Source organism: Amblyraja radiata, chromosome 10 (genome assembly GCF_010909765.2).
Source record: "Amblyraja radiata isolate CabotCenter1 chromosome 10, sAmbRad1.1.pri, whole genome shotgun sequence".
Taxonomy (NCBI): domain Eukaryota; kingdom Metazoa; phylum Chordata; class Chondrichthyes; order Rajiformes; family Rajidae; genus Amblyraja; species Amblyraja radiata.
Window position 1 is genome coordinate 30,900,932 of NC_045965.1, and position 27,263 is coordinate 30,928,194.

The 27,263-nt window shown below is 42.2% G+C and overlaps 1 protein-coding gene across 8 annotated transcripts in view; it reads left to right on the forward strand.

Moving 5' to 3' along the window:
• lrrc7 (leucine rich repeat containing 7) overlaps positions 1-27,263 on the forward strand; it is a 360,661-nt gene that overhangs the window by 158,394 nt on the left and 175,004 nt on the right. For all 8 annotated transcript variants that reach the window (XM_033028474.1, XM_033028480.1, XM_033028476.1 and 5 more), the window contains exon 3: positions 19,929-20,017. The gene's annotated coding sequence lies outside the window, so the exon portion shown is untranslated. The remainder of the gene's footprint in view (positions 1-19,928; positions 20,018-27,263) is intronic.

Here is a 27,263-nt window from a genome sequence, read left to right on the forward strand (position 1 = left end):
TCCATTTCTCTGCACATTTCTGTAGTTGATCTGTATCCGGCCGCATAATTTGGCAATCTTCCTCATTGCCCACAACTGCGTTCTTGGTGTCACCTGCAAACTTATTAACTAACCCATCTACATGTATGTCCAAGTCATTTATATACATCACAAACACCAGAGGTCCCAGCAAAGAACTCTGGCCACAGACTTCCAGCCAGAATAATGCCCTTCCATCACAACCTTCTGTCTTCTTTGAGGATGCCAGTTCTGAATCCTAACAATACTGTGAATCCTATTCACCTTCATTTTTTGGATCAGCCTACTATGGTAGAATTTATCAAATGCCTTACTAAACTCCATGTAGGTGACATCCACCGCACTACCCCCATTGATCACCTACTCAAGAAACTCAATCTATTTAGTACGTTCCAACTTGCCATGTAAAAAGCCACACTGGTTGTCCCTAATTAGCCCATTCCCTTCCAATTGAGAGTAAGTCCTATCCCAAATAGTTTCCCTACCATTGATGTGAGGCTCAACCTCCTATAATTCCCTGGATTATACCTACTTCCCTTCTTAAACAAAGGAGCAGCATTGGTTACTCTCTTACTTTTACCCTTGAGAACATAGTGGCAAGCTATATTCATGAATTGCTGAAATCCTTGTGATGGAAGTACTCATGTAGGTATGTAATTAGCACTGGTCTTTGCTTTCATCTTCTTCATGTCCTATCAGACGGTTGAGCTTGTGGGATTGGGAGGCGATATAACAGAAGACTTGGCGAGGTGCTTTGGTGAAGGAAATAAAAGATGTGTTGGGTGCAATCAAATGACTGCTTTGTGCTTGATAATTTTGAGCTGATGAATAGGTTTAGTTTAGTTTAGGTTAGTTCAGTTTAGTGATATGACATGGAAACAAGCCCTTCAACCCACCAAGCCCACACCGACCATTGATATGTGGCTAGTCCAGCTAGATTTATAGAGTCATAGGGTCATTGAGCTATAGGGTCTTCAGCCCACCTTGTCCATATAGACCAAGTTGGCATTCTGGGCTAGTCCCATTTGACTGCATTCAGCCCATATTCCTCTAAACATTCATATCCATTTATCTGTCCAAATATCTTTTGAAAGGTGTAAGGGAATTGGTATTGGTTGTGTGCCATCCAATGAAAGGAGAACTGTTTAGAAGCTCAATTTTGGAGATGGACATAACTGGCTTAGTGTGGTGCATATTTTTCTTACCACTTTCACTGCTGTCAAGCATTGGTCCATGTAGGCATAGCCTATTTGTTATCCTAGAAATTTGATTGAAAGTGTTATTATCAATGAACCTCTGTAGTTCCAATCAGGGTAGGGCATTGTTAAGTGTAGCTAATAATACAGTATTTGCATGTTGGGCACAGCCCTGGCAAACATGTGCAAGAAATTAGAAAAATAATAAACTGGGTAGACAGTAACTAATTTCACTGAGGGATTCTGAGATGAGGACTAGGTTTTAAAAGTAGGCCAAGGCTTTCTGGAGCTAAGTTTGAATGTTGTTCTGCTTGTTGAGGGTAAATTAAAACTGTTGCCTGGTTGGTTGTTAATTTTAAACCAATGATTGGCATTGAATTTCAGAAATGGTTCTAAAGTTTAACAAGTAGTTTGTGTCAGCGTGCACTATAGAGGATACAGGGTAATATCACAGAAAGAACTGGAAGAGATTGAGGAACTCTGGAAAATTGCTAATTATCAGCTCAGGTGACAGTGAGGCAACACGCTGAGCTCAACCCATGCTCCAAAAGGGAGAACGCTGATGTGCCTTCTCGGGCCCCTTAGGCATTGTAATCTTAGTTAACAAGACCAACTTCGGAAGATCCTTTATGAGGGTGAACCCTCAAAGTGTCTGAATTTGATGATGTACCTGGTCACATTGCCAAAGCCTTGGTGGACTTCTTCCCTTCCCTCCCGTACCACCCCCTCCCCGGGCACTTTCCATTGCAACCGCAAGAGATGCAACACCTGTCCCTTTACCTCCCCCCTCGACTCCATTCAAGGACCCAAGCAGTCGTTCCAGGTGCGACAGAGGTTCACCTGCATCTCCTCCAACCTCATCTACTGCATCCGATGCTGTCGATGTCAGCTGATCTACATCGGTGAGACTAAGTGGAGGCTGGGCGATCGTTTCGCCAAACACCTCCGGTCCGCAATAACCAACCTGACCTCCCGGTGGTTCAGCACTTCAACTCCCCCTCCCATTCCCCATCCGACCTCTCTGTCCTGGGTCTCCTCCATGGCCAGAGCGAGCAACACCGGAAATTGGAGGAACAGCACCTCATATTCCGCTTGGGGAGTCTGCATCCTGCGGGCATGAACATTGAATTCTCCCAATTTTGTTAGCCCTTGCTGTCTCCTCCCCTTCCTCAGCCCTCGGGCTGTCTCCTCCCATCCCTCAGCCCTAGGTCTCCTCCTCCTCCTTTTTCCTTTCTTCTCCCCGCCACCCCCCATCAGTCTGAAGAAGGGTTTCGGCCCGAAACATTGCCTATTTCCTTCGCACCATAGATGCTGCTGCACCCGCTGAGTTTCTCCAGCATTTTTGTGTAGCCTCGGTGGACCAACTGGCTGGAGGTTTTGCTGACATCTTCAACCTTTCATTACTGAAATCTGTGATTCTCACCAAGTCTAAAAGGCTTCAATAATACCAGTGCCCAAGAAGAGTAAGGTGACATGCCTCAATGACTACTGACCGTCTGTAGTGATGAAGAGCTTTAAGAGGTTGGTTGTGGCACATATCACCTTCTACATTATCAAGAACCTGGACCCGATCTTGCTGGCTCTCCACTCTGCACGGTACCACTCAGACAATAGGAACTCATAAGTCAGGCTGTTGTTCATCGACAACAGCATAGCTTTCAGCACCTTCCTTCCCTCCAAAGTTGTTACCAAGCTCAGCGAACTGGATCTCTGCGCATTCTCTATTTCCTCATCAACAGACCACAATCCATATTAATTGGCAATAACACTTCCTTCTCGATAACCAACAGCTCAGGGGGCACCTCAAGTCTATTTGCTCAATCCCTTGCTCTACTGACTCTATACCTGTTGTATTCTGGATGGCAGAATGAATAACAACTTATACGCTGGTTGCCTGGATCAACCAACATTCCCTGCTTATATTGAACACCAACTCATTAACATATACATGAATATGTATGAATACATTAAACAGCTCTCCTTTTTTTAAGTATTAAATCTAAGTACCCTGTACTCAGTTACAATTTTGGTGTTGTGATACTTGATTTAAAACAGTATTTATGAAAACTTAAATGATAAACATAATATATTTATTTTACATATCTACACATTTTCGTTTAGCTTATACAGTGAGTTACTTAACTTACAACCTAATCTGGCTACTGGTTTATGGGTCCTGCCTGATCGTCTAACAGTAACAGGTGTAACAGGTTTAGATGTTGACTCAACTGTAGGCTTGTTTGGCTCTATTTTAGTACCCTGACTTTGACCAATGGAATCTGTTTCTTTGTCTGTACTAACTGAACTTTGTGTTTCAATCAGTGGTCTCTTCCAAATCATTTTCAGATAAAAACTCAGGTATTAGGACTGCATGCACAGTTTTTGGTTCATCTCTGGCTGGAATCATTTGATCAACATGAACACTTTTGATCCTATCTCCAACTTCAACTAAGTATCTTTTTGTTCCATACACTTCCACTATTTTCCCAACATCCCATTTGTCTCGACTGGACTTGTTGGGAGAAGTGAGAACACGAACCTGCTCATCTGGCTTGAAATATCTCTCCTTTTTGTGGGAGTCAAAGTGGCGTTTTTGACAACTGTTTTTGCTCAACTTTCAAGGCCAAATTGGGTTGAACTAGATTTAGGTGTATTCTTAGCCTTCTCTTCATCACAGTTCTGCATGTGAGTAACCCGTTGTGTGGTTCTGTACTTCAGCAGGAAACTAGCCAAACGATATTTCATGCTGAGCTCTGAACTACCCTGCAAAACCTGTTTCTTGAGAGCGTCTTTGACAACTCTAACAGACCTTTCCGCCTGCTCCATTGGAGGCTGGATGGTATGGGGGGACAAGTGTGTGTTTTACACCATTCTGCTGCATGAACTCTTTGAACCGTTCTGAACGAAACTGAGGCCCGTTATCAGAAACAAGTTCTCCTGGTAAACCATGGCATGCAAAAATTGATCTCAACTCATCTATGGTACACTCAGTAGTAGTGCTTGACCCCATATGACCCCCTCAATCCATTTGGAATGACTATATACCAGCACCAGAAAGTGATCATTACCCTTTTCACAAAAATCTACATGAACTCTCTGAAAAGGTCTACTTGACCATGATCAGGGTTGCAGTGGTGTTTTTGGTGGTTTACTCCAGCAATTTTGGCAGACACTACATTTGCTCACCAGTGACGCGATGTCACGGTCAATACCAGTGACGACTTTCAAGACGTGATTTGGACAAATCGACGCTGAAAATGTTCTTCCAGTCTAATTCTGTTCTACTCAGCCAATCCTTTCCAAGGAGGGTTGGTTTATTTCTGCAGCTGGCCACTATGATGGGCAGTGTTACTGACTGACCATTAGGCTGAACTTTACAGTTCATTTGTCCACATGTCTCCAAAACTTCGCCTGAATATGTTCTCAGCTTGACCTTACTCTCAAACAATGGTATTTGTGGGAACTTTGTTTCGTACAGGTCTTTGCTCATGACCGAACAATCTGCTGCCTTGTCAATACACATATCGATTAACTGTTCATTTATCAATAGTTTAGTTCAAAAGTCCTTGCCTTGGCTGATTGTAGGCTTATCGATGGTGGTTGCATTAATGGTGTACAACCCACAAGAGGTGCTAAACCAAAACCCAGCCATACATTGGTTTTGGTTTAGCACCTCTTGGTTTGGCCATAGGCACTGCCTTGTGACTGTAAACGGCCACTGCAGTTCGTGGTGGACGAAACTAGCGAGCATTCCTTGATGCCATCTATATTGCGGTAGCAATCTTACATGCTTTCTCGAATGTAAGATCTGGAGTGTTCATGAGTTTGGACTGAATTCGTTCATCCACTGGACCACAAACAAATCTATCGCGTAGTGCGCGTCCGAGAAAAGTTCGAAAGTTACAGTGTAAAGTTAAGTTTTTCAAGGCAACAATGTCCTCATTGATTGTCTCATTCTGCTTCTGGTTTCAAGTGCCAAATTTATAGCTTTCTGCAATTTCCAGAGGCTTTGGGTTGAAATGCTCCTCCAACTTCTTCATAATGTCATTGAATGGCACACCTTTGCCTTTAGATTCACGAGTGCAAGAAGATTCACGAGTGTGCCGTACACTTCAGGACCAATTTCCGTGAGCAGAATCACTTTCATGCTTTCGCAAATGGCCTTATTTGTTTCATTCTCTATCTCTCCTTCACCACTAATTTCCATTATGTTGTTTGCCGTGAAAAACATGTTTCTCCATATAGGAGCTGAACAGCTCTCTACTCTTGTCAAAAGTACCAAGGTTTCCAATGTAGCCCATGGTACCGTGTCGTGTCGTACTCTTTTTTTAAAAAAGTCAGTTCAAAAACCTCGATTTCCTGTCTGTTCCGGTGTAACAATTTACCTAAAACTTAGCTGTACAAAGGCTATTCAGCTTGAGGAACTCGACAAAAATAAAATCTTATACAATCCCAAGGACGGCATCTTGCCACGTAGACACAACATAGAGATAGCCTGACAAACTTTCGACAATTTGTCCAGCTGCTGTTTTAAACTACAGTCCCCTCCATAGAAGGATATGCGGGCTATCGTGTCCAGCAAACAACTGTGACAAAACTCCGTATTTACTGTTTAAAATGTTAAACAATACTGCATGTTGCAAAACAGTCCTGCACTATATTTAAAAGATGAGTTCACAGACTCTATCCCATCCTCGTCGCCAATTTTGTTATATTCCGGATGGCAGAATGAATAACAACTTACACGCTGGTTGCCTGGATCACGAGAGAGAGATTTATTACCCAACATTCCCTGCTTATATTGAACACCAACTCATTAACATATACATGAATATGTATGAATACATTACAATACCCATCAAGATATGGGATGTTGGGGAAATAAGCCTGGCTGGTGACCGGTGTTTCAGTACAATTTGGGGATAGTAATCACAACTCCATAAGCTTTAAGATTATTTTAAATAAGCAGAAGGATGGACTTTGCGGGAAGATACTAAATGAGAGTACGGCAAACCACATCGTTAGCAGGCAGGAGATCTGGAGGGTACACAGTGAGCAGTTGTTATTGGGTATGTCCACATCTGATAGTTGAGAAAAAAGACACCAAGTGTTGGAGTAACTCAGTGGATCAGGCAGCATTCCTGGAGAACATGGATTGGAGATCCATTTTGAGACCCTTCTCCAGACTGATTGATGGAGAAGGAAAGAAAACTAGAAAAGAGAAGGGGCAAGAAATAGCATGGCAGGTAATAGGTGAACATAGGCATGGGGACAGGATGGTGTTGATAGGCAGATGGTTGGACGAAGGTCAGAGATTAAAAAACAAAGTATGAGCCAAAAGGATTGAATTGTTGCAAATTTTGAAGCTAGAAGCAGGAATGTCGGTTGAGGTGGAAGGGAGAACTAGGTGCAAGTCCAGGTGAGGCATAGGGGAAGGTGGGGGGGGGGGGGGGGGGTGAGAGTGAAAGAAAGTGGAGCATAGGGGAGAAATGAGAGGGGAAGGGTGCATTTGATAGAGTCATCTAACATTATAGAATTCAATATTCAGATTCGAAAGAATACAAAGTGCAGCTACTCCTACGACCTTGTGGCGACCATGCTGTGAGTATGAGTCAAGGGCAAACTCGGCAGAGGTCGCCAATTAGGTCATGAAAGTGGGACAGGGACTTTACTGCATCTTTTATTTTCATATCAACTTCTGAAAATTTAGAAACTTATCTTTTCTTTCTTTTGCAGCAGTCATTTCATTCAATTGCCTCATCAGCATTTTGCCCGAATGTAGTTCTTTAAACGGTGATTAGATCCATGCTCTGCCCCATTCTCAAATGTTCAGGTTTTCTCTGGCATAATGTGATCCATGGGTGACAGACATCCCACCCATCTTGTATCAATATTATTACCAGTATATTTTCAATTTAAAATGCCTTAAATTCTGTTGTTGGATGAGGTGATCACTGGAGTACTGCAGGGGACATTACTGGTTAAACTGTTGTTTGTCATGTACATTAACGATTTGGATGACAACGCAGTTAACATTGATAGTAAATTTGCAGATACAGGTCCACCACTGATATTCCGGCACCCTTAGTTCAAGAGCGTTTCTGGATTAACCTCCATTTTGCCGGACAGACAGAAGTCATGGCCTGCAAGAAGAGTCCAGAGCAGTCTGTGAGGGGCCGAGATACCAGCCCACAGTCGGCCTCAGAGGTCGGTCTGGGGAACAGATCTGCCAGCTCCGGCCAGGCTGCAGTTCCAGAGTCCAGGCCGGAGGGGGCTAAATCAACGTGCCGATCGACCATGAAAGTCGACTGTGCGAACGGATCTACCGGCTCTGGCTGGGCCGGGGTTCCAGCGCTGGAAGTCCCGATGAGGTCAAGGTCGGCCACCTCACCCAGCCTAGGCACCACATTTCGGGGGGACTTCCGGGGGGGATTTCAAGTGCACTCTCGTGATTTTGTTCAGATTAAAGGAGGCGCTAGACAATCAATTGCTGGAAAATCGCCGGTGGACCTGTAATTACCAAAATTGGTGGTTTGGTGGGCTGTTAAAAAGGATATCTGAGTTTACAACAGGATCTAGATTATTTGGATAGGTGGGCCAAGGAATGGCTAATGAAGTTTGACAAGTGTGGGGTGTTGCACTTTAGTATGTCAAACCAGGAGACAGCTTACACAGTAAATGGTAGAGTCCTGGAGTGTTGCAGAACAGAGAGATCTGAGAAAAGGTGCGTGGTTCTTTGGAAGTGGTGAGTCAAGTGGACAGTGTGGTGAAGAAGGCATGCTTGCGTTCACTGGGAAGGTATTGAGTTCAAAAGATGGGAAATCATGATGCAATGTACAATTCATTGGAGTGATCATACTTCAAGTACTGGTTGCACAGCAATGAGAAGGATGCAATTAAGTGGAAATTAAGCAGAAGAGGGTTAATATATGAGGAGCGCCTGATGGTTCAGGGTGCAAAAGAGATTCACCATGATGCTACCTGGATTTGGGGCTTGAGTTTTATAGGGAGAAGTTGGATTGGCTGGGACATTTTCCTTTGGAATGTAGGAGGCTGAGTTTAGACCTTAGTTAGAAATACAGCAAGGAAACAGGCCCTTCAGCCTACTGAGTACACACTGACCATTGATCACCCTTTCACATTGGTTCTATGTTATCCCACTTTCTCATCCACTCCCTACACATTCAAGGCAGTTTTCAGAGGCCAATTAACCTACAAAGTCACACGTCTTTCGGATGTGGGAGGAAACTGGAGCACCCGGAGGAAACCCAGATGGTCACAGGAAGAACGTGTAAACTCCGGCGCTGAGGCTGCTGTGCAAGGTCTGCAAGATCTTGAGTGACATGAATAAAGAAAACACACAATTCTTTTTCCACGGTAGAGAATCGAAAACAACAGGGTATACATTTAAGGTAAGAGGGAGAGGTTTAAGAGGGAACTCAGGGCAACCTTTTCACTCAGGGTAGTCTATATCTGGAATGAGTTTTCAGAGGAATCTATAGAAGCGGATACAATTACAACATTTAAAAGACATTTGGACAGACTTTTGGATTGGAAGTGTTTACAGACCTATGGCTCAAATATAGCCAAACGGGATTAGCCCAGGGCCAGGTGGCTGAAGGACCTGTTTTTGTGCTGTATTTCTAATCCCATCAACAACAAATCCTGGAATAAAATGATAAGGATGTTTAAAATGTTCTCAATCTTAAGCTTTATAAATTTACCATATAATATCAGAATCACAATTTCTCAATGCTTCTCTATCGTTGGAATCATTGCATCTTTCAAAGTTTACAATTTTCGTATCCAAATATATTCTTTCTATTTTCAATCTCACACTTCTACTTATTAAGAACTTGTGACAGTGGAAGATTTTGAAAATCAACTGTTGTGCGAAAACTGCAGGGAACTGTATCTGTAATATCTGTAAAACATGCAAACCGTATAATGCAGTATAATTATGTATCAAGATATTGTGCAATGCAATGAAAAACTTTGCAGACCAAAAATAACAACATTTAAACATAAACATTATGAGTTCACAAATCGACTAAATTTTTGGCTGAGGTTTTGCTGGTAAATGCTTGCAGTTGCACCTAGTCTGCTGGCATTTCTTCATGTAAATTTTGGACTCCTTTGTGAATGTGATAATTCTTAACTTACTGACCAAACTTTACCTACTAGGGAACTGCTCTTTGATTTTGAGCTTGTGCTAGGTAGGTTAGACAGTACATTCACCCTATCAATTCCCCTCATAATTTTATACACCTCTATGAGATCACACCTCAGTCTCCTATGCTATAACATCCTCATAAAACTTATCTGCATTCTTTCCAGCCTAATCCAACATTTAGCAAGGTGACCAAAACCGAATAGAGTACTCCATTTGCGGGCCCACCGATATCTTGTACAACTGTAATGTTATATCCTAACTTCTTTATCACCTTATCTACCTTTGACATCACTTTCAGGGAACTATGTGCCTGTACTCCTAGATCCCTTTACAACACTCCCTAGGGCCCTACCATTCATTATGAAAGTCTGCCCTGGTATGATTTCTCGAAATGCTATACCTCTCAATTCCATTGACCTTTTCTCAGTCCACATACAGATGATCAAAATCCTGCTGTGATATTTGATAACCATCTTCACTATCTTTAATGTAATCTGTAAATTTACTAATCACATTAGTAGAAATGATTAGTCATGCTACTAATCATGCTGGAGTGCAGCACGGTGGCACAGCGGTAGTGTTGCTACCTTACAGTGCCAGAGAGCCGGTTTTGATCCTGACTACGGGTCCTGTGTGTCCACGTGGTTTTCCGCGTGATTCAGAGCTAGGGGCGGTGACACAGACCTGACTATTGTTGCTGCTCTCTCCTGTTTCTGTAAGTTTCTCAGGTTGTGTTGCATGCAGAAAACATCTTTTGTTGAGAGGTTGCAAAGGAATTAAACATTGTGTGGTCAAAAACACGTCCACTCTACCTTTCTGTTGCCATTAATGAAGCAGCTGAAAATAGACCAAGGAATATGGTTGTTAGAGGTCAATTAATCCTGGCCAAGGACATACTGCAGGAGTTCATTTGAGGAATGTGCTAGGGAAGCAGCTTAATTTATCTCTACTAACCATAACCAAATTCCTTGGACTGTTTTTCCCTTACAGCCTACTGACTTCATTTTTATCTGGGCTCCTTAATGCTACACATGTCCAATGGTGCCTTGATGTCAAGGGTGGTCACACTTGCCTCATGGAAAGCAGCAGTTGGGTACATGTTTGGACTAAGGCTTTGATGAGGTATGGAGCAGATGGGGGTGTTAGTAATAGACTATTGATGATTAAATGTTGCTTGAATCATGCCGACATTTCACATTACTTTGCTGATGATTAAGAGTAGACTGGTTAAGCAAATTCACTTTGCATGGCCCAATGCATGTAGTTTTCCAGGAACCTGAGTGCATCCTGAAGTTCCCATATGGTTAGAAATTGCAAGCAATGGGTTTTAATTGTCTTTCAGCATTCTATGAAACCTTGCGTTTCTTCTCTCATTGCTAATTGGATGTGCTTTTAAAAAAATTGTTACCCAGATTATGCTACCAAATTTATTGTTTTGTTTTCCAATGTTTAAGTTAGTCTGTTTTTTTTTAACTGCTTAAAAATGCTTAAAACGTTAACCTGCTCCATGCTCCTCCACCTTGTGCTGACTTCTCATGCTGATCACATTTGTTGATTTTAAATCTCTGTTCTTGTTGTACTGTGTTTACTCTCTACTCTGTGCAACTACTTCTGCAAACCTCATCCAATGACAAACCGGTTTTGGTTGCCAGGCTCTACAGAATACAGTTTTAGTCACTATGGGCCTGTCCCACAGGCGACTTTTTAGGCGACTGCAGGAGACTCTGCGGTTGCCACATGGTCGCCACATGGTCGCCACATGTTCGCGGGTTGTTGCCGAGTAGTCGCCTTCATGGTCGTGAGCAATTCCCGCATTCTGGGAACTAGTCACGGCCTCATTATGGTCGCCACAAACATTTCAACATGTTGAAAAATTAGCGGCAACCAGAATGAAGCTGCCATGGAGAGTAGCGAGAATTCTCGTGCCGTAGGTGGGTCGCCAGGAGGTCCTCGTCAGTTGTCAGGAGGTCGAAGGTTCTCGTAGGTTCTCGTAGATTGTAGCCGGTGCTGACCGGTGAATTTCATTGTAATTTTCAGAACCAAGGATAACCGACCGGTAATGTTAATGTCCGCCGAGCTTCACAGCTGTGTAACTCTGGCTTCTTAAAAGTTGTCTCCACTCCTTCTCCCTCCTTCCTTCCCCCCCCCCACCTCTTTTAAAGGACTTACCGTACACTGTGCTAAGCCGTCTTAATTACAGCGCCAACCTTCCTGTTCATCGTGGTGTGTGTCTGTATCACCTTGGCTTTGCACCGTGTGAATTTCGCTCAGACAGCGCTCCCCCCACTTGCCGTGTCCCCCGCCTGCATAACGGGCTGGTGAAGGAAGCGATGTGTGTGTGAGTGTGTGTGTGTGTTCCACTCTGACAGTCACCATTCCTTTTGCCGGTTTTTCAGGTGACTGCCAGCAACTTGACTCGCCGGCTCATTGGCAGTCGCTTGAAAAATCGCCTAAGTGGGACAGGCCCATTATATTGTAGAGGCTCCTAAAGCGATCTGGGCATCTGAATTTTTACTTCAACTGTTCCTTGTGTACTTACTAAAACACCTGGTGTTGCATGGCTCTCATTGTATCTGCCACTGGAAAATGATCCACCAAGCATGTTACCCCATTTGAAATCAATTGAGCCTAGCCTCTCATTCTAGGATTTGTTTACTGTTACGATAGTAAAGATTGGGCTTTACATTTATTCTCTTAATAATACCACCTTAATAATAAAAATATTGCAAAATCCTTAAATAATTATTATCGTCCTTATGATTTCCTAGTTTGTAGTAGATTATGTTTTGGATATTTGCTATTAATAATGCATCTTGAAACTTTTTGCACAAGGAGAAATATTGTCTCATTCCCATGAACTTAAAGATTATATGATAGGAAGTTTGTTAGAATTTTTCCTCCAGACTGCTGTCTTTCTTGAGCCACACTGAATATATTATAAATCACATTGTTATCACTAGACAGCGAGAGTCATACATTTCACGCATAATTTGTTAGAATTCTGTTCTTATAACAACAGTGACTGTGCACAGCAGCATCCCAAATGTAGGTGGCTTTTTCTTGTGGTTCACTTTGAATTATTTCTGAGGGATATCATGACTTCAGGAATTTAAATGTTATTCTGAATATTTCAAAGGGAAGTATGTTATGGTGATTCCCACACTAATGTGGAATAGCATAATACATTTATGGAATTAAAGACATAAATATAAATAAATACGAAAATCAAACAAACTATAAATGGAACGTCAATTCAAAAGTATATAAATATTTAATTTAAAAGTGGTGGCATCTGCAGTTCCATGCAGAACAAGAATTGCCATACACAGTTTATGTTGAATTCTAGATAATTATGAGAGATGTCAAAGCTAGATTGGAGGATGAATATATATGACTTCCCTGTTCTTTAATTGGATGCAGAGACAAAAAATGTTGAACTTTTTAACAAATGGATAGGCCACAAAATCTTTGGTTTTGTTGGTTAAGGTATTTTTCTGCCCCCATTTTTGGTGGAGCTCATGCTCTTAAGACAGTTGAATTGATAGTAGACTTTAGGATAGCTCCTCCTCCCCTCCCCCCACTCACCATCAAAAACACCACATTCATATCTGTGCAGTCCTTTAAGTTCCTTGGAACCACCATCACCAAGGGCCTTAAATGGGGGGCAAAAAGGACCTACAGAGGATGTACTTCTTGAGGCAGCTGAGGAAACACAATCTGCCACAGGCAATGATGGTCCAATTCTATACAGTCATCGTAGAGTCTGTCCTCACCTTCTCAATCATGGTCTGGTTTGGCTCAGCCACCAAGCACGTCATCCGGAGGCTGCAGCGAATCATTCGATCAGCTGATAAGGTTGTTGGCTGCAACCTTCCCCCCATTGACAAACTGTATACTGCAAGAACCAGGAAGCGAGTGGGTAAGATCATCTCTGACCCCTCTCACCCTAACCACAAACTCTTTGAAGCACTTCCCTCTGGAAGGCGACTCCAGACTGTCAAAGCCGCCACAGCCAGACATAAAACAGCTTTTTTTCCACGAGCAGCAGCTCTACTCAATAACTGTAGATTAGTGTAGCAATGTTACAAAATTTTGAGATTTTAAAAATCAAGTCTGCAATTTATCCCATCAGATAAAGCATAAAAATAAGTTTAATTTGACACCTAATTCACTTTCATATCTCAAGTATTAAAAAAGTTATGGCCATTTTCATACTGGGAAATGAGCATCTTGTTCCCTATTGATTTTCTATGGACATAACAAAAAAGCTGTAATCGTGAACAGTCAAAAGCCCATAACTTTCTTAAAAATTAAGAGAACTGAATGAAATTTTCAGTTATCATAGATTGAAGCATTCTGAAACAAATATAAAATAATCTTACTTGGATGACCTGAAATTAAAGCATATAATTAGTTAGTTACCTAATTGTAGCTAATTTCAGACTTCAATTACTAGATCTAAACATCTATCCATTTCTTAATAAATGATTAACATTTTTAAATAGCCTAAATGTCCAAATAATATTCACAAATAATTCACAATAAAACATGATTTTTAAATCTCATTTACATTAATTTATAGACCAAATGGAAGGAATTTAGTGTTCAATTGCTGTAAATTAAAGTCCATTTTAAATCAGCTTTCCAGTGGGTCCCCGTGGAACGAGCTGGTTTAGAACGTTCACATTGCGGTAGTTTTGTGCCCCAAATGCCCAGAAAAATACTGCGGGATATAATGGGGCCAAATTGAGCTACTCGCAATATTAAACTTTGTATAAAGGGATCTTTAGAAGCCCTTTTTAATGTAAAAATATACAGCCTACCTTCAGATATTTGCTTTATGAGACCCTGCGGGTGCAGGTGGTCGCGGGTTCAGAGATTGATTTTTAAACTACTATAACTATTTTACGAGGCCTTTAAAACTAATAATAGCTTTTGCGACGGGGTCTTTCAGCGATTTTTCGTTAATAATTAACTAGGCTGAACATCTTCGATTTGAACAGCCTAGAGAAAATCGCGTTTTAAACCCGCCCCCTCTAAACGGCGCCAAAATCGCGCACAACCTCAGCGGCAGATATTCAACGACGCTTCAGGTAGGCTTTGCAACATACCTAATTAGTGTGTCGATACTATTTACATGTTACCACACAGATTATGCTTGCTGCACATTCCTTATGTCACTCATGCTACTGGCCAGCCCACAGGCTTTTTAGTGAGTCTCTCTCTCCAGTTAGTCTAACTGAATGCATGGAGACGAAAGCACCTTGTGTTTCCTCCGCAGAGTTGCTTATAAAAGACTTGGATTCTAATCACTATGTGTGAGTCTGATCATTTCCTATATGGTGTCAGAAGTGGGATTCGAACCCACGCCTCCAATCGGAGACCCGAACTTACAAAAACACTGTTTAGACCTGGCATGAGCAACAGCGGAGGGCGTTTGACACTCTTAAACAACAGATGTATTATGCCCCCACTCTCACCTACTGTAATGCTAAATTACCGGTCACACTGACTTGTGACGCTGCACAGTACGGTTGAGGAGCAGCTTGCCTCCAAAATGATGGTGACGGCAACAGGCCTGTTGCCTATGCTTCGCGCACCATGACAGACACGGAACAACGCTACGCCCAGATTGAGAAGGAGCTGCTAGCGGCTGTTTTCGCATGCAAGAAGTTTAATGACTTTATCTTCAGGAAAACAGTCACGATTGAAACTGACCATCAACCCCTGATCAGCATCTTGAACAAACCAATACACACCTCTCCAGGACGCCTTCAACGGATGTTGCTACAGTTTCAGAAGTATGACATTGTTCTACCCTACATGTGGCAAGGACATTCACCTGGCTGACACCCTCTCGCGTGCTCCTCGAAAGACCTGCGCGGGTTCATCCACACCAGATGACTGTTTTGTGGTTATGACTGCTTCCTTTATTCCCTCGTCGTGCTTGGAGGACCTGGTAGCCCACACTGCCGCTGACGATACCTTTCGTTCGCTCTCCTCTGAAATTAAGCACAGTTGGCCTGGCAAGACAATCTACCACTTCTAGTTCGGCCCTTCTTTGCCGTCCGTGATGAACTAGTACTACAAGATGGCATGATTGTAAAGGGCCACAAAGCTGTAGTTCCTGCCTCTCTACACAGCAAGTATTTTGATGCTGTCCATGTGGGACACCCAGGCGCAGAAACAACCATCCTACGAGAAAAAAACATGTTTTACTGGCCTGGCATGGCCGATTACATTCACGAGAAAGTGGAATCCTGTGCAGTGTGCAACAGTTTGACACCACAACAACAAAAGCAACCACTTCTCTCACACCCGGTTCCTGCCCTCCCGTGGTCCACAGTGGCAACTGACATATTTGAGTGGCATGGCAAACAATACCTGGTTCTTTTTTACTTGTATTCTGGTTGGTTTGACATCGATCTTCTTAGTAGTTGTTCTCATGGGGTTGTTCAGAAGTTGGCATGCCATTTCTCTGCCCACGAAGCTCCATGTCAACTACTTTCTGATAATGGCATTCAATTTACCAGCCAGTACTTCAAAGACTTTGCTATAAACTGGGGTTTTCGTCACATCACCAGCAGCCCTGAATACCCTCAGTCGAAGTACTAGTTGATTGCATCGTCAGGAGTGCCAAACAATTAATGGAACGGTCCCACAAAACAAAATCAGATGTGTACCTGGACTTGCTTAACCTGTGCAACATCTCCTGCGACCCAATATTGGGTTCACCCGCTCAGCATCTGATGTCAAGCCAGATCCGAGCCACATTGCCTGTGGTGAAACAGACAGTGGTTCCGCATGTGTTCCCACCATCGGAAGTCCAGTCAAGACTACAACAAAAGCGCGACATTCAGAAAGGGTGGTATGACAAAACGTGCAGACCGCATCCACCACTAGACGAGGGACGAGTGGTGCGTCTGCAAACCGACAAATGGCATGACCGCCTCCGTGTAATTTCTGGAACTGCCTTCGAGCCACGTTCATACTTGCTTCATGCCGATGGCGGCACCTAAAGACGTAATAGGCAACATATCCTGCCTGTGAATGAGCCAGCACCACTTGTCCCTTCCATCCACATCCAGTGGTATTGGCCCGACTGCACCAGCATGGCAACCTGTTTCTGATCCGGTTACTTTACCGATGGCCACGCCACCTTTGTTAATCCTGGTCAAATTGGAGAGGCTAGGACTTTAAAATGGGGTAAAAGCTTCAGGGCTGCTGGGAGATTTGGTCAATTTGGAATTGCTCTCTGCAGAGCTGGGACAAGCTGCGGTGTGGTGCCGGTGTGTCTAGAGCCTAGATACAAGTTGCAAGAAAAGAATAAGAACATCTGCAGACCCTGTCAATTGAGCTGCTGTATTATTGGGTTAGGGAAATGTCTGGTATGTATGGGATTAATCGATATCTGTAATTGGATTATTAAGAGACCACCCCCATATAAAATTCCGCTACCACGAGGTCCAGCATCGATCTTCGTGGAAAGCGCTTGGGACTGCGTGACCTTCTGGAGTGTCTCTGTTTGAACGAGGCCTAGAGGGGTTGATCAGGCAGATACAAGGATCGAACCCGCGGTGGGATAGGTACAGTAGTTGAACTGTAATTGCGCTTAGTTAAAATAAAGATTAGTTGTTCAAGTGCTTGATTCAGTGTTTTTTGACTTAGAACGAGCAATTTACACTTCACCTGTGCCAAAGTCTCCTATTTCGTCCCCGGGGGTGCCGTTTCAATCTCCGACACCTGTTTCACCACCGAGCGTGTCCTCGGTGACGGGAAGAGATGCAGGACTGTACCGTATGCATGCTGGTTGTGTTTGTAAGCCCACCGTAAAGTACCCAGGCTATGTTTGAACTTCCTCCAGTTTATTGTCACATACTAGGTGTGCTTTATATAATTTGCATTTAATTCTTTGTAGTACTCAGTAGTTTTGCATTTGCATTTAATTCTTTAAGAGGCAGGATGTAGATTAGTGTGTCGATACTATTTACATGTTACCGCACAGATTATGCCGCAAATTCCTTATGTCATTCATACTACTGGTCCGTCCACAGGCTTATTAGTGAGCTCTCTCTCTCTCTCTCTCTCCAGTTAGACTAGCTGAATGCATGGAGACGAAAGCACCTTGTGTTTCCTCCGCTGAGTTGCTAATAAAAGACTATGGATTCTAATCACTATGTGTGAGTCTGATCAAGTCTGTAGCCTCCATTTGCTCTGGTATTTTATTTCATTCACATGTTTAATCTATAATGTTTTATTCTTAATGTTTTAATGTTTTATGTTTTATTCTTAATGGTTTACTGTACGTTGTGTTGTTACTTGCGAGTGGAGCACCAAGGCTTGGTCAATACATACTTGGACAATAAACTTATTCTTAAACTTCATTTGTAGTGTACCTAACTGTAAGAAGAACTGTAAAGTAGAGAATTTGGAATAAAAAACAAAAATGTAAAAACATTCAGTAGTCAGGCAGCATCTGTGTGGAGAAAAACTAGGTTAATGTTTCAGTTCATCAACTTTTAGTTGGAACATTAGATATATAGCAAATATTAAGTATATATATAGGTAAGTGGCAAAATAAAAAGAAGCCTAGTTGTGAGCAGAAGCAAAGTCACATTCTTCCCGTTCCTTCTCCTGTTCAGACTCCCACTGCTAATTGGTTCAGATGAAGTAAATCACATTGATAAATGTCTGAATTACAGTTAGTTGTTGTCATCCTTCAACACAAAAACTGGGAGAATCACAGTGGAGACCATACCCCCTGTCTCTCTCTTTACCACACCCCCACCACCCTCCGATAAGAATAGCCAGAAACTGCTGGTTGTTACTGCCATGAGTGCATTGGATCATATAGCCCAACATGTGCATTCCAGTATCTTGGCGAATATATAATGAAAAGTAGTACTTAATTGAGTCAGTAAAACCTCATTTTATTGGACCACTTTCCAACAGTTTTCGGTTAAAGTGGACGGAACTGTCGACCCACCCCCGGCTCATACTGTCTCGCCAACCTTGGCTACGAACGCCACCCCCAACTGGCCAGATGCACCAGGCTTCCCCTCTGCACCCACTGCATGGTCCAGTTGACGCGGCTGTTTTTGCGGCTCATGTTGTAGCTCCTGGGGACAGTGCTTTTTCTGGCCGCTGCTACCGACAGGATGCTCTTGGTCACCGTGGGGTTCCCTTCCCTCTCATCAGCTACTGCTTCTTTCTGTTTGCCATCACTTTGTCCACTCGATCTTTCCCCCCCTCTACCGTCTCCTCCCCTTCCCCTTCCCCTTTTGCTTTGTCCACTACGCTGCCCTCTCCTCCACCACTGTCTCCACCTCCCATCGCTCTGTCCACTCGGCCTCTCACCCCTTCACTGCCGCCTTCTTCTTCCCCTTCTCCCCTGGAGTTGCTGACTTACTGCACCTTGGAAGATGTCGGCAACTGCGGGGGAGAAGGAGGAGGAGGAGGCAGTGGGGAGCCGCCAAAGTGACAAGTGAGAGGGGAGGGCGCCCCCACGGTGACCGTGCGCATCCTATCTGTCGCGGCAGCCTGAAGAAAGCACGTTCTGTCGGGGACTGTAACATGAGCTGTAATAACAGCTGCGACAACTGGTGAAGAAGGGCTTTCTGGTAGAGGCCAGCAGTATTGGCACCTCGTTTTAAGGTGAAATTACATAAAGTGCTGGAGTAACCCAGCAAATTGAATCAATCTGAAAAAGGGTCCCATGTCACCTATCCATGTTCTTCAGAGATATTGCCTGACCTGTTGAGTTACTCTAGCACTTTGTCCTTTCATGTATTAACCATCAACGATAGTTCTTTATTTCAACTACATTCAATGATAATACCTTAATCGGTTATAGCGGACAATCGGCAATAACAGACACCATCATCCCCCCAGGTCCGTTATACCGAAGGTTTACTGATATGGAGGTTTATGGTAAAATTGGGCATGTAAGATGTAATGTACACATTTACAATGTACAATAGCCCTGGTTTATTCCCAAATGCATGGTTTAAAACATTTGCAATAAATTAATCCCTGGTTTGTGCAATGTAGTAATCTGAGTCCCTCTTGGTTTAGTAACTTATAAAACACTGAATGCAAATAGGTTATCATGGTTTTCAGCACACATATATATTTGCTAATTATTTATTCTGTGATGCTCAGAGTTTGGTAGTATTTTAAATATCTATATAAATAACATGAATTTGTAGTCTTGCTCACTCATGCTATTAAATGGTTTGCAAATTTGTATCTTTTCTTCACTTAAGCAAATGTTCACATTTTATCATGATAGATAGTGAACCATTCAGAATTGACTGTTAATAATCTTGAATGCCAAACCTGAGTAATAGTTGTCATTTTGTACGGGACACCAGTGATTGCTTGCTGAATCATTTTTGTGGCCCCCCAAGCATATTTTGGTGCAACAAAGGTCTCACTTATGAGATGCCTGGATATGTCAGAGGTGCTTCAAAGCTGCATTTTTATTCAAACAAATGGCAAAGGTTTGAAGTTTTACAGTCAGTTTTTAATATATTTTTCAGCTTTGAAACCAGGCTGTCCCTGGCTGAATGTACTTGGCAATAGTTCTGCGAAGAAGAGTGCACCCGACGAGTAAATCATCCGTCGTGCGGTAAGGGATAAAACAAAGATGTGTCATTTTGCATTTATCTTTTTTATGACAGGTGTGAAAAGAAGTCATAACCTTGAATTGATTTAATGTCAAGAACCCCTAAAAACTGTGTGACTACAGTCATGTGAAGCTTTTCTTTTAAAAATGTATGTTTCCGTTCCACTTTTAACTTGTGTGCAATGAATATAGTTGTTGTTCAAATGGTTAAAAATTCCGTTGATATTCTGGCCAATTTCAGTTCTATTTTTATTACTAAATAAAACAGGTTAACATTGAACATTTCTAAGACATAGATTTAAACTTTGTCCTTTCATTTCTGGTATTTGGGTTAAATGCAGGTTTAATGATTGGGATAAGCGTCTGCTGCTTTGAGAACTTTAAGACACCTTGTAAAATTATTTTTAGGTTATCTGACCTCAGTACTAATGGAGCACACACATTGTACAAACTAATAGTCAGTATGTTAGCACATATAATAAATTGGAAACAATAAGCCAACAAAAAACTGAAAATTTTATCTATATTAACATTTTGGGACATATGACACAAGTACAACAGAATTAATAGTGGGGGGACATGGCATAGATTCACACAATATGAGAACGGATGAATGTCATTGATTCAAAACCAGCTTTGAGATAACTTTATATCCAGGAATTGCAATATTAACTGCATCTAATGCATTATTGTCCTATTGGTAATTGGAATAAAAGTAGGAAAAAAGACAGAGTTTACATTTTACTTCATGGAATGGGGAAATCAGAAAAAGGAAACCTTTATTTCAATTCTATGGAAGCAATTCCTGCTACGACAATGAAATGTGCATTTTCAAACAATATATATTGATTGAGATTACATATTATTGAGACATCTTGTTGGAACAGAACTGTGCATGCAAATTTTTATAATTTCAAAATTAGATGAATTAAGTTATAACAAACAAAACAAATACTAATGGGATAAAGTGTCCAGCTGTGAATCAACATTCCCACAATGTTTAAGGATTTATAGACATAAAATCTTGTGCATTCCATAATATATGATGATATCAAGAGCACAAGTTTACAAAATTCCATGGTGAAGAGAAATGATTTTCAATTGTGTACTGTCCACATTTATAAAACATAAATCGACATTTTGCAGTTGAATTTCCAGACATATGGTTTTTGGACTGCTCATGAATTCTGAATCTAAATTTGTATTGTCATCTTATATGTAGTTGAATCAATGACTGCACTTTATTACAACAGACATGGCTAGAAAAATATTGAAAGTTACACACCTGTCCCTTCACCTCCCCCCTCGACTCCATTCAAGGACCCAAGCAGTCGTTCCAGGTGTGACAAAGGTTCACCTGTATCTCCTCCAACCTCATCTACTGCATCCGCTGCTCTAGATGTCAGCTGATTTACATCGGGGAGACTAAGCGGAGGTTGGGCGATCGTTTCGCCGAACACCTCCGCTCAGTCCGCAATAACCTACCTGAACTCCCGGTGGCTCAGCACTTCAACTCCCCCTCCCATTCTCAATCCGACCTCTCTGTCCTGGGTCTCCTCCATTGCCAGAGTGAGCAACACCAGAAATTGGAGGAACAGCACCTCATATTCCGCCTGGGTTGCTTGCGTCCGGATGGCATGAACGTTGAATTCTCCCAGTTTTGCTAGCCCTTGCTGTCTCCTCCCCTTCCTTAACCCTCGAGCTGTCTCCTCCCATCCCCCCGCCCTCGGGCTCCTCCTCCTCCCTTTTTCCTTCCTTCTCCCCCCCCCACCCCCCATCTGAAGAAGGGTTTCGGCCCGAAACGTCGCCTATTTCCTTCGCTCCATAGATGCTGCTGCACCCGCTGAGTTTCTCCAGCATTTTTGTGTACCTACAGTAAATATCTAGTTTAGTCTATTTCGCATTTTACTAGATGTGCTTTCACAAAATCTTGTGTAATTTCTTTAGCTTATGTTGCTTACATTGATTGCTTTCGGGTTGCTTCATATTTACAATAACTTTGCAAACGACTGTGATAGAGCTGAATTTATTATTGTAAAATATTTATAACTTGCTGAGAGAAATATGGTGTAGGTGGACTTGGTTTAATATAACTCATTGTAGGATTAAACTCTCACTGCCAATTGTCTTGATAAAGTATTTGATAAACGTAAGCTTGGTTTAAGGGGAAGAGTGGAAATTGGAAGAGCAATAGATTGTGATAAAATAAAGTGATGATGGATTTTGACTTGATTGATATATTTCTATACCAAAGGAAATATGTTAACTAGGCGCATAGTGTGTTTGTAAATTGACATCACGTTTTTTTGGTTAGCACAGAATTATGAGATGAAATTCTTCGCGATAGGACCCTTGAAAATAAATGTACCATTTGAACTTACTCAGCTCATTGTGTTCTTACTTACATGTCGTTGGCAGACTCCCATGGGTATACCTATATTAACCACATTCTGACAGAAGAATAATTTTTCAGTGCAAAAATTGTTATTTTTATTTTCAAATCTACCATTTTCCTTATTGCAATCTTTTCTGTGATTCACTGCAATGCTTTTTATTTTAGAAACCTTTCTACTGCCTGTGGATCACTGTAAAGTTAGAACATGATGGCCTTTATTAAGTTATAACTAACAGTGAACTTCTTTTGACATAGTCCCACCTTCAGCTTCATTAACCTCTTATTTAGATAGGCGTGTTCAGTATCCTTTACCCCTTACACAGAAAATCATAGAAGTTGTTGTTAAATAATTACATGTTACAATTCCATTCCTGCCCATTCTGCAAAAGAAATTAAAATGGGATACCCTTCAGCCCACAATATTTGTGCAGAACTGATCAATATCCTGTTCTTATTTTTGATAACCATCTTCACTATCTACAATACCACCCACTTTAGCGTCACCTGCAAACTTACTAATCATGACTTCGACATAATCATCCAAATCATTGATATAAAGCTCAAAGAGCAAAAGGCCCAAGCCCTGAGACACACCACCAGTCACAGCGCTCCAATCCGAAAAACCACCTTCCTCAATAATCCTCTTGTTCCTTCCACGGTCAATTTTCTATCTGGTCTTCTAACTCTCTCTTGATGCAGAATCACTCCTCCTTCCAGAGCAGAACCTTTTCAAAAGCCTTGCTGAGATCCATATAGACAATGTCTATGGCTCAGTCATCATCAACCTTTTATTTATTAATTGAATAGCAGTTTTGTATGTCGGGCACACAAGCTGAAAAATTGCATAATGGGCTATTACAATCCTCATGCAAAGCTGATTAAGTCATGGATGCATACAGCATTGAATAGGCCATTTGACCCAATATGTCCATGCAACCAATATGCCCTATCTAAAAGAGTTTACTTTACATTTGGGCCATATTACTCAAAATGATGTATCTAGATACCAGTCCAAATGTTTTTTAAGTGTAGTTATATATGAATACTAGACTAAGTGGGACCCGTTGGGTCCCAGCATCACACGGGAGGGCTGGTCCCCCAACGCAATATTCCACCTCTCCACCAATTCCAATACTCCACCAGTCCTCCTGTCTCTGCTTCCCAGCCATACACAACATCACAGCTCAGCCCTGCAGGACTTTATAGTATGGTGCGAAAAGTCTTGTCTTGAGCTAAATATAAGCAAAACCAAGGACATGATTGTGACCTTTTCCCCCCAACAGAGACAGATGGCTGAGGCAGTCACCACTATCATCCAGCAGGAGCCAGTGGAGATAGTGGAGGTATACAAATACCTGGGAACAGCCTTCGACAACCTGCTAAGGTTTTCCTCTAACACAGAGGAAATCCTTAAAAAGTGCCTTCAGAGACAGTACCTACTCAGGAAGCTGAAGTCATTTGGGATTAACAAAGACATTCTCACCACATTCTACTACGCATTCATTGAAAATGTAATAACCTTCTCTTTCACTAGCTGGTTCCACTCCATCACCCTGCAAAACAGAAACCGCCTGTTGAATGTGGTCAAGGTCTGCTCAAAAATCATTGAGCAGCCCGTCCGAACTCTCACTGCCCTATGCGACCAACAGTCTGTAAAGTTAACACGCAGGATTCTTCAGGACCCCTCTCACATCCTGTTTCCTGAGTTTGAGTGGCTCCCCTGTACGAATAAAGTGCTTTGAATTGAATTGAATTATATTGCTGGCCAGTGGGGGGGTTTCTGGAGCGCTAGTATGTGTGTTGTGGGTCAAAGGAACTGGCTTTCAGAGGGCTAGTATGGACATTGTGGGCTGAATGGATTCTTGGGCTGGCAGCTCAGTCACTCTGGCCGGGCAGCTCAGTCACTCTGGCCGGGCAGCTCAGTCACTCAGGCTGTTGTGCACTGAAGGAATTGGTTTCCAGAGGGCTAGTATGGACATTGTGGACTGAATGGATTTTTGGACTTGCAGTTCACTAAGTCATGGGTGGTGGGCTGGCACTTCAGTCACTTACAGCTGGTGAGCTGGCATTTCACTTACTCATGGCTGGTGGGCTGGCAGCCCAGTCACTCACAGCTGGTGGTGGCAGTTCACTCAGTCACCCCTCTTCCCTTCTCCCCCCCACTCTGCCTCATGCCATTCCCCTCCCCCACACGCATTCAGTCCATCTCCCCTCAATCTCCCCCATGCACTCTTAGTGGCTCTCCCCACACACACACACACACACACACACACACACACACACACACACACACACACACACACACACACACACACACGCGCATTCACAAAGACACACACACACACACACAAATACTCAGACACTCACGCAGACACACACTCAGACACACATACAGCAACTCATACATACGCACGCACAGACAGACGACGCGCACACACACTTTAGAAGCAATAGAGATACTATCTGCAAGCATTTTAGAACCAATAGACATTTTTTTGCAAGCTTTAGAACCAATAGACATTTTTTTGCAAGCTTTAGAACCAATAGACATTTTTTGCAAGCTTTAGAACCAATAACCATATAACCATATAACAATTACAGCACGGAAACAGGCCATCTCGGCCCTACAAGTCCGTGCCGAACAACGTTTTTCCCTTAGTCCCACCTGCCTGCACTCATACCATAACCCTCCATTCCCTTCTCATCCATATGCCTATCCAATTTATTTTTAAATGATACCAACGAACCTGCCACCACCACTTCCACTGGAAGCTCATTCCACACCGCTACCACTCTGAGTAAAGAAGTTCCCCCTCATGTTACCCCTAAACTTCTGTCCCTTAATTCTGAAGTCATGTCCTCTTGTTTGAATCTTCCCTATTCTCAAAGGGAAAAGCTTGATCACATCAACTCTGTCTATCCCTCTCATCATTTTAAAGACCTCTATCAAGTCCCCCCTTAACCTTCTGTGCTCCAGAGAATAAAGACCTAACTTATTCAATCTATCTCTGTAACTTAGTTGTTGAAACCCAGGCAACATTCTAGTAAATCTCCTCTGTACTCTCTCTATTTTGTTGACATCCTTCCTATAATTGGGCGACCAAAATTGTACACCATACTCCAGATTTGGTCTCACCAATGCCTTGTACAATTTTAACATTACATCCCAGCTTCTATACTCAATGCTCTGATTTATAAAGGCTAGCATACCAAAAGCTTTCTTTACCACCCTATCTATATGAGATTCCACCTTCAAGGAACTATGCACGGTTATTCCCAGATCCCTCTGTTCAACTGTATTCTTCAATTCCCTACCATTTATCATGTACGTCCTATTTTGATTTGTCCTGCCAAGGTGTAACACCTCACATTTATCAGCATTAAACTCCATCTGCCATCTTTCAGCCCATTTTTCCAAATGGCCTAAATCACTCTGTAGACTTTGGAAATCCTCTTCATTATCCACAACACCCCCTATCTTGGTATCATCTGCATACTTACTAATCCAATTTACCACCCCTTCATACAGATCATTGATGTACATGACAAACAACAAAGGACCCAACACAGATCCCTGAGGCACCCCACTAGTCACCTGCCTCCAACCCGACAAACAGCCATCCACCATTACCCTCTGGCTTCTCCCATTCAGCCACTGCTGAATCCATCTTGCTATTCCTGCATTTATACCCAACAGTTTAACCTTCTTAACCAACCTTCCATGAGGAACCTTGTCAAAAGCCTTACTAAAGTCCATATAGACAACATCCACTGCTTTACCCTCGTCAATTTCCCTAGTAACCTCTTCAAAAAATTCAAGAAGATTAGTCAAACATGACCTTCCAGGCACAAATCCATGTTGACTGTTCCTAATCAGACCCTGTTTATCCAGATGCTTATATATATTATCTCTAAGTATCTTTTCCATTAATTTGCCCACCACTGAAGTCAAACTAACAGGTCTATAATTGCTAGGTTTACTCTTAGAACCCTTTTTAAACAATGGAACAACATGCGCAGTACGCCAATCCTCGGGGACTATTCCCGTTTCTAATGACATTTGAAATATTTCTGTCATAGCCCCGGCTATTTCTACACTAACTTCCCTCAATGTCCTAGGGAATATCCTGTCAGGACCTGGAGACTTATCCACTTTTATATTTTTCAAAAGTGTCAGTACTTCTTTTACTTTGAAACTCATAGTATCCATAACTACTCTACTCGTTTCCCTTACCTCACATAATTCAATATCCTTCTCCTTGGTGAATACCGAAGAAAATAAATTGTTCAATATCTCCCCCATCTCTTTTGGCTCTGCAGATAGCTGCCCACTCTGTTTCTCCAATGGACCAATTTTATCCCTCGTTATCCTTTTGCTATTAATATAGCTGTAGAAACCCTTTGGATTTACTTTCACCTTACTTGCCAAAGCAACCTCATATCTTCTTTTAGCTTTTCTAATTTCTTTCTTAAGATTCTTTTTACATTCCTTATACTCCACAAGCACCTCATTTACTTCATGCTGCCTATAATTATTGTAGATCTCCCTCTTTTTCCGAACAAGATGTCCAATTTCCCTTGAAAACCAGGGCTCTTTCCAATTTTTACTGTTTCCTTTCAACCGAACAGGAACATAAAGATTCTGTACTCTTAAAATTTCCCCTTTAAATGTCCACCATTTCTCTTCTACATCTTTCCCATAAAACAAAATGTCCCAGTCCACTCCTTTTAAGTCATCTCGCATCTCATCAAAGTTAGCCTTTCTCCAATCAAAAATCTCAACCCTAGATCCAGTTCTGACCTTCTCCATAATTATATTGAAACTAATGGTATTGTGATCACTGGACCCGAAGT